Genomic DNA, 8866 nt, shown 5'->3' on the forward strand with positions numbered 1-8866 from the left:
CCAAAATGTTCTTACTTCCCCAAAACATAAAAAGCATCCTTAATATCAATATAGAAGACCAAACAAAGCTAGAAATAACACCACACAAAGATACTCTCAAGGACACACATACCTAAGAATATATTTGCACAAACAAGAGACAGAATGACAAAACTGCAAACAATCCCCATATTTGATGATACATACACACAGACACATGCTAGCCTAAATAATCACACACCCAGTAATACACAGTAAATGCACAAGTTTACAAGTTTTACAGTGTGTATTGCAGCATGCCCTCACACACATACACACTAGTTGAATCCATATGAATGAAAAAGCGTCTCTGCTACATTCCTCCTCCTCTGCAGCAGAAAGACAGACCAGTCGCTTCTGTAGTGGATCGATGGGAGAGAGAAAGTCGAACACCAAGATAAAAGTAGCAGAGGAAGAAATGGAGACAGAGAAAGACAAAGAGAACAAAAGAGAACAGAGAGGAAGAGGTGGGGCAGGATGTGGACAGACAGAAAAGATATTTATATATTCATGTCATTAATTTTGTGTTTTTGTGTTACATGAGCTATCAATTTAATTGCAGTTGTCGCTTGCTTACTTGCTTGTGTTTCACTAGTGATACAACCGCTTGCTTTGGCAACATTGACGGAGATATAGATAGAGAGAGAAAGAGACCAGGGAGGAGAAGGAAGGGAAAGAGAACGAAGTGAAGAAGAGACGAGGAGAGAGAAAGAGACCGAGAGAGTAGAGAGGGAGGAAGCGAGAGAGACGGGGAGTGGTGACAGTGATAGAGAGCGAGCGGACTCATGGGACCGCAGCAGAGGCGAGTCCATCGATCCAGGACAGTGAGCTGGCTCACATTTCACCTCCTCAGCAGTAACACCGGCGCTTTGCCATGGAACTGAGCCCTATATCCCGTCTGGACAGGGTCACCTCCACTCTATATGTGTCTGTCTATTTGTGTGTGTGTGTGTGAGACAGAGACAGAGACAGGAAAACAGAGCTGAAAGAGAGATATCTGTGATATTTAGCCTTGAATTTTTAAAAATGTATTTCCTTCAAGAAGGTCACTATCCAATTCAATTTTTTAGGGATATTAATTGAAATGAATAAAACTTCAGACACAAAAAACAAAATTTAAAACTCAATACTAGATGAATGACTTGAAAAAAGTGACAAGTCCACAGCTAATTTACAATGAAAGGTATCGCAGCCAAAAAACGTTGTGACCAGTTGCTTTGTATTGCGTTGCTGTACTACCACATGGCATCTAAACACTTCGTCCAATTTGGATCCTCCCCTAAGTCACATGCCGTCCACATCGGGGGGAGGGGGGGGGGAGACTGATAGCCTGAATGAAATTGCGCCCATCCTTATGTGGTGGGCCGTAAGGGGGGACTGGGCTCGGCTCTCAAAGCCATCCACTGTCATCCGAGAGGGGCCGAGCCATGTGACAGACGACCGAGCATGTGGCATCTCCCTGACCCCTGACCCGGAAACCTTTCCCCTATCTGCCCCTGCTGTGGCTAACGGATGGCCGAGAACCTCGGTGATCACTGGCCACTGGGGCTCTTTTGTGTGAGCGGTCAATCACATCAGAAAAGGTCAGGCAGGGGTTAGATCAGAGACAGGTGAACTTTGACCTTTCGGTGCGGGCCTTCGGTAGTGGTATTTGGGTAGAGTGTATAAGAGCATTGATAAGATGGAAATTCGTGGAGAGATGACAGATAAGAGTGATGCAACAGTTAATAAAGTATATGTATGAAAACAGACCACACAGACAGAGTATACAATAGTATTTGTAGAAAGAAAGGTTACCCTCAGCCTGTTGTGTTACAGCAAACAAACTTTCAAAGAAGATGGAATTGCACTCTTTTGGAAGAATGCAATTTCCAACCCATCTGTATATCACACTGATACTTACCTTAATTTGCTGTTGTTAAGGTCAAAGCTGGACCACAGTTTTACTGCTAAAGAGCAGAATCTACACTCGGGGAAAAAACAAACTCAGGGCAACAAGCTTCTATACACTAAGCTAAAAAGGTTAGCGAAGACTTGGCTTGGTTTGGTCCAAAAACTTCTCGGTCTCTTCCCCATGCTGGATGCTTGACTTCATTCACATACACTTGCCTATTTTGGCTCTCTTCCATTTCCTACTGGGCATTTAGTGACTTTCTCCATATAGAGCTACTAGAAACTGTTGATTCTCAGTGTGATCTGCAGTACTAGCAACTCTATTTATATATTAAACTTTATCTTTTTAGGAAGTATTTCATTAAATGTTACATCAAAATTAACACTTAATGGAACTTTAAGGCAGATTAACATTTCGCTGACTGTATTACAAGTTAAGTAAAACACAAAAAATAATAAAAGGACCACACAAAAAGGAAATATTATTTATGTCTTTTAAACATTTTTGCCAAATTCAAAGTCAGGCCAATTTGTATACAAAAGAACTGAAGAGGTTATAATCAAGTAATTCTCTACTGAGTCTACCATAAAGTAAGAGAAAATCAACTAGTTCACTGGGCTGAGGGCCGGCTGAGGACTGTTTTCTGGACCTGGCCCAAAATCTTTTCAGCACCACTTGGGTTTATACGTCCCAACCTGACAAACATGACCACCCAGTGGGCCAGTGACATTTACAGTGAGCCGTTTCAGCCCATTAGCCAGCATCAGATACTCATGCTGCAATACCTCGTGAGCGACATGACCACCAGGTCCAGGATTTAACTGAACTCCAACACCCAGTATCACCACCTCCTCTGCCTCTGTTGGAACAATAAAAGCTTGGTATTGTAGCAGGAAGAGGAAATACGGTTCCCCGTGGATTCTCTCCTGCTGTTATTCCTGCTACTATTTCACATAAATTCACACCCCAAATCAAGCCTGATAAAATGACAAAGGGAAACCGTGGCTAACAGCTCACATCCTCATACACATCCTCTATGAGAGAGTGCGTGTGTGAGTGTGTGTAAAAGAGAGAAAGACTGCAGTGTCCTACAAGGAAGAGAAATTTTCTTCCCATGTATATTCAGACTAAATCACTTGATTTATAAAAAGCATGAAAAACCTACTTCACCAGTTAAAGACAAGAGGTGCAAAGACAGACTATGTTAACAAAAAAACATGTTTTAATCTAAACTCAACACAGTTTCACAGAGTTCACTTCCTACAGTCCACAGCCTGAACTTCTGAACTCACACTGATCCAAGGTCAGGCTCAAAAAACCACAAAGGACCCGTCACACAGGATCCCTAAACTCACAGTCCTCTTGTCCCAGGTCGGCTCCAGAACTCAAGGGACAGATCCTCAACATTGTTAAACTAACATCACACTGGTCTCGGGTCAGAAATTAAACACAAGGGAAAAGCAGTATGATTTCGGCCTGTGGCAGATGCTTTTCATTGGAAGTTTATTTTCGTTCGGAGCCATAGGACTCACATGCAATCAAAACATCCACGTACATAGCTGCACATGCACACTTTTAAACATAAACACACACATTAGTGATTAAGGACTGCCAAGAGTTTAACAAGGAAATTCCTCTCTACGTCATGCTAGCATCTTATACAATCCTTGAAATGATGTTTATTTATACTTTTTTTCCCCCTCAAAAGCAGAAAAAAATGACCCTTCACTGTTATGATCTCCTTCCTATAGCTTCCAACATTTCTAACCTTACCCTAAGTAAAATATGTTTTAATAAATTAGTTTTTGGATCATTTAAAGACAGGAATTATTAATTTTTTCCACGGAAATGAGCAAACTAAGAGTCCAGTTCTCCCTCCCTGTTTCATCCTCTCTGACCATCTGGCTGGTCAAATGGATAGTAGTCTCAAAGGTCAAAGCAGCTATGGTCCATCGTGACCCTGTCAATATCACTGCTGCACTTATCTGTAATGGAAGACACTTTGTGTGACTGATAGTCAGGTGGGGGGTCGTGGACCGGGTGCTATGCGTGAGCGTATGTATGTATTTTTCTTCGTCATACAGTATGTGGGAGTGGTGACTGTGCTCAGATGATTGAAGCGTGATATGCGAGGATCACAGCCAGGACTGTGCCCTTGAAACGCTCATCGGTCAAGGGTATCGTCTGCCAACTGTGTGTTGGCGCGAGTGTTTGAGTACACAATGAAAGGATAAGTAAGTGTGTCTCCTGGCTCCGGGAACTATTACACCCTGAGTCCTTGACACACTGACTAAGTAACACAATGTATGCAGGAGTAGCGGAGCCTATAAAAAGCCTTGTTGGAATGAAAGCGGGGCTGTCCTCCCTGTAGCTAGCTGTGATAGCGTAGAGCTTCTTGCGCTGGAGCCAGATAATAATGAAACGCTGGTGTCAGACAGGAGACAGGGGAAAGAATCAGGCCTGTGGAACAGAGCGCTAATAATAGCAGCCGAAACTGTGCTATTCCCACCACTGACTGAGGAACCATCATCACACTCCTGCACACTCACTCACACACACACACACACACAGAGAGGCTCAGACAGACACACATACACTCACACACACACTGGCTTGGCACAGAGTTTGAACAGTAACCTGATCAAGCCACCGCAGAAACCAAAGCAATCAGGAATCAAAGCAAATCTAGCATGCGTACAGTATGTGCATGTGCGTGCATGTGCCGTACAAATGTGCGGATGTGTGTGTGTGCAGGGAGTAGAGTGAGTGAGCCAGAGATAAATGGAAGCAGAGTTCGGTGGAAACCACTTTTCCCTCCATAAAGCGAGGAGCCCATGCTTCTGATGTGCCCTACCAGAGAGGAAAGAGAGGAAAGAGGGCCTTTCATTCAGCATGAGGAGATCTGTCTCGTCTCCTTTAGCTCCCCTCCGACCCCTCGTCTTCGCTCCTCGAGAGCATCTGAAGCCCATTCTCTCCCTCTCCTCCCCTCTCTCCATCACCCGCAAATATAACAACGTCTCTCTCCACGACAAGACGAAAGGATTTTTGCTCCTAATTGTACCCAGCCGTCACAGAGACGGAAGAGGTGAGGGGAAATCGGGAGAGGAGAGGAGAGGAGAGGAGAGGTGGGGAGAGGAGAGGAGAGGAGAGGTGGGGAGGGGAGAGGAGAGGAGAGGAGAAGAGAGGAGAGGAGAGGAGAGGAAGGAGAGGAGAAAGAAGTAGGGTAGGGAAAGGGAGTCAAAGCAGGGGAGAAGAAAGGGAGAAATGAAAGATGTGTTTGTTCAGTGCCGCAGACTGACACATCTCTCTTATCTCTTGCCCAGCCAAACCATATGCCCCTAGGCCACAGAGGGAGGGAGGGAAGGAGGGAGGGGAGAAAGATGAGGTGTAAGTGTGTGAGGGAGGGTGGGGGTCGATTATAATATGTCTTCGCAGGATACGGGCACATGCCATGCGTACAGTAGGTAAGAGTTATTCAAGGTCAGCCAGGGATGGAGACAGAAATATAAATATGAAAGCCAATAAAAGCACGGAGAAGGGACACTGAACAGATACATGGCGAGGCACTGACTCGAACCGAAAGGGGCTTCTGCCTTGACCCGTGCTCCCCTACGGCTTCTCAGTCGCCTGTTGACCACACACGCCGCCGGCTCCCGCGCGATGAAACTGGCACAGCGCGGACGCCAACGCCACACGACACGGAGCCACCGTCAAAGCGTCAGACACTCCAGCAGCAGGAGCCATCAGGCCTGGCTGCATGGAAGAAGTAGAAGAAGAAGAAGAAGAAAAAAAAAAAATCAAACAGATTTTGATTATACACAGGCATTCCCCTCTTTGGAAGCGAACGTGGACACAAATTGTGAATGTCAAACACTATTTTTGACTGCTACTGTATTTGGGAAAAGTTGTGTTTGGTTAGTTTTGTGTTACCAGCCAGAACTTGAAGCCTGCCAAGACTTGAACATATAGCTAGAGGTTTGATATGTTAAGTTGAATAGTGAGTTTAATGTATACAGTAGTATCCTGACTGAATGACCGGGGCACCTCTTATGTGTATATATGTGTGTGTGTGTGTGTGTGTGTGTGTGTGTGTGTGACTGGTCCCACATGTTCAACTCCTGCTGAACCACGCGTCCGATTCCCCTGTTTATTGACTGGAAACTGATACCTTTAAGGGATTCATTCATGCTACATTACGCGAAGTAAATTCAATAGCCCAGGCATCATGGTTTGGTCATTCACCTTCTTGCCCTGGGTGATTTTTACATGTTGGATGTCTGCCTCTCTTTCTCTCTCTGTGCGCTTTTCCTTCACAGAAGCCGTTGTGTTTTCCCAGCGCTCTACTGCACAGCCTCATTTCTCAACAACACCTTCAGCTCAGTCCAGCTATACATGCCCAGAGGGCCGGTGAAGTTGGTTTTATTTTATTCAGTGTGAGTTTTACGTGCTTTTAATAGGCGCAGAAATTTATGCAGGCGGGGATTTTATCTGCTAGATTCCAACGTGTGACTCCACATTACTGGAGCGCCATTAAATGTAAACTCCCGGAAAGTACGCCGCTGCTACTAGGAATAGATCCAAGTGTGTGTGCATGTGGGCGTAAGTCAGTGTGTGACTGGCTATCTGCAGCTTATGGTGTAGATTTTACAGCGTGCCTCCTGAGTATGCTTCTGACCCATCACACACATACACACACAAACACGTACACACACACACACACTCCTGGGTGCGGAAGGTGCGCTCTTTATCACTGTGACATTTCCATTTAACACGCAGCCCAAGAGCTCTTACATTCACATCCATGTTTCCTGTGCCCCATGCTTGAGGCACAATACCAACCACTTAACATTTAGCAATGGCAGATCAGCCCCAAATTCTTCCACTTCCCAAACCTTCCATGGGAAAACTCATGATTTATCTTTGATTTGGAGTGACAAGAGTTATGAAGGGACCACGACCTACTACGGTGAAACAAAGGAAGCATGGGCTTACTGCTGCTTCATGGTGCACACTGAGGAGCGGTTGTATCTGCTCTGAACTTAACTGTTGAGCTCCAGTAAATGCAACTTATGGGCAGAGAATGGCTTCCAACCCTAAATCTGAGGGGTCACAGAGATGATTAAAGGAATAATAAAGTTAAAAACTAATATGTTAAACAAAATGATGACTTTTCTGGATTTTGTCTAATCTTGTGAAAGAGTGTTTTCTTTTGTGATAATTTTACCTCTTTGTGGCTCTGAAAATGCTTCAAATGAAACTATATTTAACCTTTTTAAAGTGTGAGAAAAAAGTGAAAATGATGTCTTCAAATGCCTTGTTTTGTTTGTTTATTCAGCTCAAAAATCCTAAGAACTATTGAGCAAGTCAGACTAAAGCAGGAAATTTGATAAGCTGGAACCAGCAAAATTGTTGCAGATGAGCTTTCTGTTGATTACCTAATCTATTAATCAAAACCAAGCCATGTTTCAGCTCTAGTCTCCAGTTGACTTTGATTTGCATTTCAGGGTCACAAGCTAAAAGTGGCAGGAAACACTGGACTGATTTTAAGGTATTTTAGAGGCAAAACAACTGCAGAGAGGACACATATTTAGGAAAATGATCTGCAGATATCAAACAAAGCAATTCTGTTCAGAAAGGCTGTGGTCAATTAGTAGTAGGTTGTTTTGTAGGATCACATCATAACTTTCAAAGCAAAAAAACTGACCTATACAGTGGCCAATCCATGGGGTCACACTTGTCCTTTATAGACAATGCATCGGCCTACACACATTTGGGATTTGCTGTATATTAGGAGTCTGTAGGTTGACCTCTTGGCTCAATTTATCTGTCAGCCATCCATTCCCACCTAAAAGGAGATCCCATGAAAAGTAGCCTGGGCTTCTGTTCGTGACTGTATCTCACCTCTGCCTTAATGTAAACCAGATGTGACGGATGATGACTTTTCTCCACTCTTTCATTTGCTACCGACAGTTGCTGACCCGGGGCGTCCTAGCTGCCCGGGGTCCCTGTCGGTCGGGGCCCTGCCTGCCGCCCTCTCTGCACCTCAGGGCCGCTCAGCTCCAGCGTTTAACGCGGTGATTAATCACACTGCGCGGCGGACGTGCTGCGCTGAACACGGCCAGTCACCTCCATTAAAGGCGGGGGAGCTGCGGCGGACACAGAGAGCACTTTGTGCGGGGGAAACACAGGTCATTGTCTGCTGCGACGCCCGGCCCGGTAGGGACTCATGAAGGTGGACTTTGTGCGGGTGTTTTGACAACCTCAGCTGAGCTTCCGAAAACCGCATGTGTGCCACATTTCCTATTTCATATCCTGGTTTGGTAACTAGGATTACATGGGATTGAAATAATACATCACTGTTTTGTCTTTTAACTAATACTTTGAATATAAAACAAAACATGTTGTGCGAAAACTTTTGTTTAATTTTAAAGTAATTTAAATCAAGTGAACAACTATAATTGAGAGCTAATGAGTTATTTACTTGCTCCATTAATTTACTGCAACCAATCTCCAGAAATGGTCTCTACCGCCCCCTACAGATGGCATCACCCTGCTGTTTTCCACAGTTAAAGGACAGTTTCACCATTTTTCAAGTCTGTCTTAAATCAAACGGCTGTAACATTGAACTATATCTACTTGGTTTGACTAATTGGGACGGCTGAAGTGTCATATTAGCTTCAGATGAACTTTTAAGTACATTTTTGCACAGAAGGAGGCTTGTGGATTTTGGGCCCCATCACTTACATTGTAAGCACATTTAGAGAGGATCTTCTAATGGTGAAAAATTGTGAACACATCCTTTAAGTGTGATCTACTGTATATTGACAATACTGACAAACACCATGAAAATGAGTTCAAACTTACTTTCAGTCTGGGGCATTGCAATGAGATATTGGATTATAATGATTGTAATATCCTGGGCCCCAAACCTTAGAGGACCCTTAAATATCTGGA

At 44.2% G+C, this 8866-nt stretch overlaps 1 long non-coding RNA gene across 1 annotated transcript in view; it reads right to left on the reverse strand.

Moving 5' to 3' along the window:
* The window catches only part of LOC122965707, a 41093-nt gene extending 32444 nt beyond the window's left edge, over positions 1-8649 (reverse strand). Inside the window, exon 1 of the long non-coding RNA XR_006398284.1 lies at positions 7814-8649. This is a non-coding gene — a long non-coding RNA (uncharacterized LOC122965707). The remainder of the gene's footprint in view (positions 1-7813) is intronic.
* Positions 8650-8866: the final 217 nt, after the last annotated feature.

Source organism: Thunnus albacares, chromosome 16 (genome assembly GCF_914725855.1).
Source record: "Thunnus albacares chromosome 16, fThuAlb1.1, whole genome shotgun sequence".
Lineage (NCBI taxonomy): Eukaryota > Metazoa > Chordata > Actinopteri > Scombriformes > Scombridae > Thunnus > Thunnus albacares.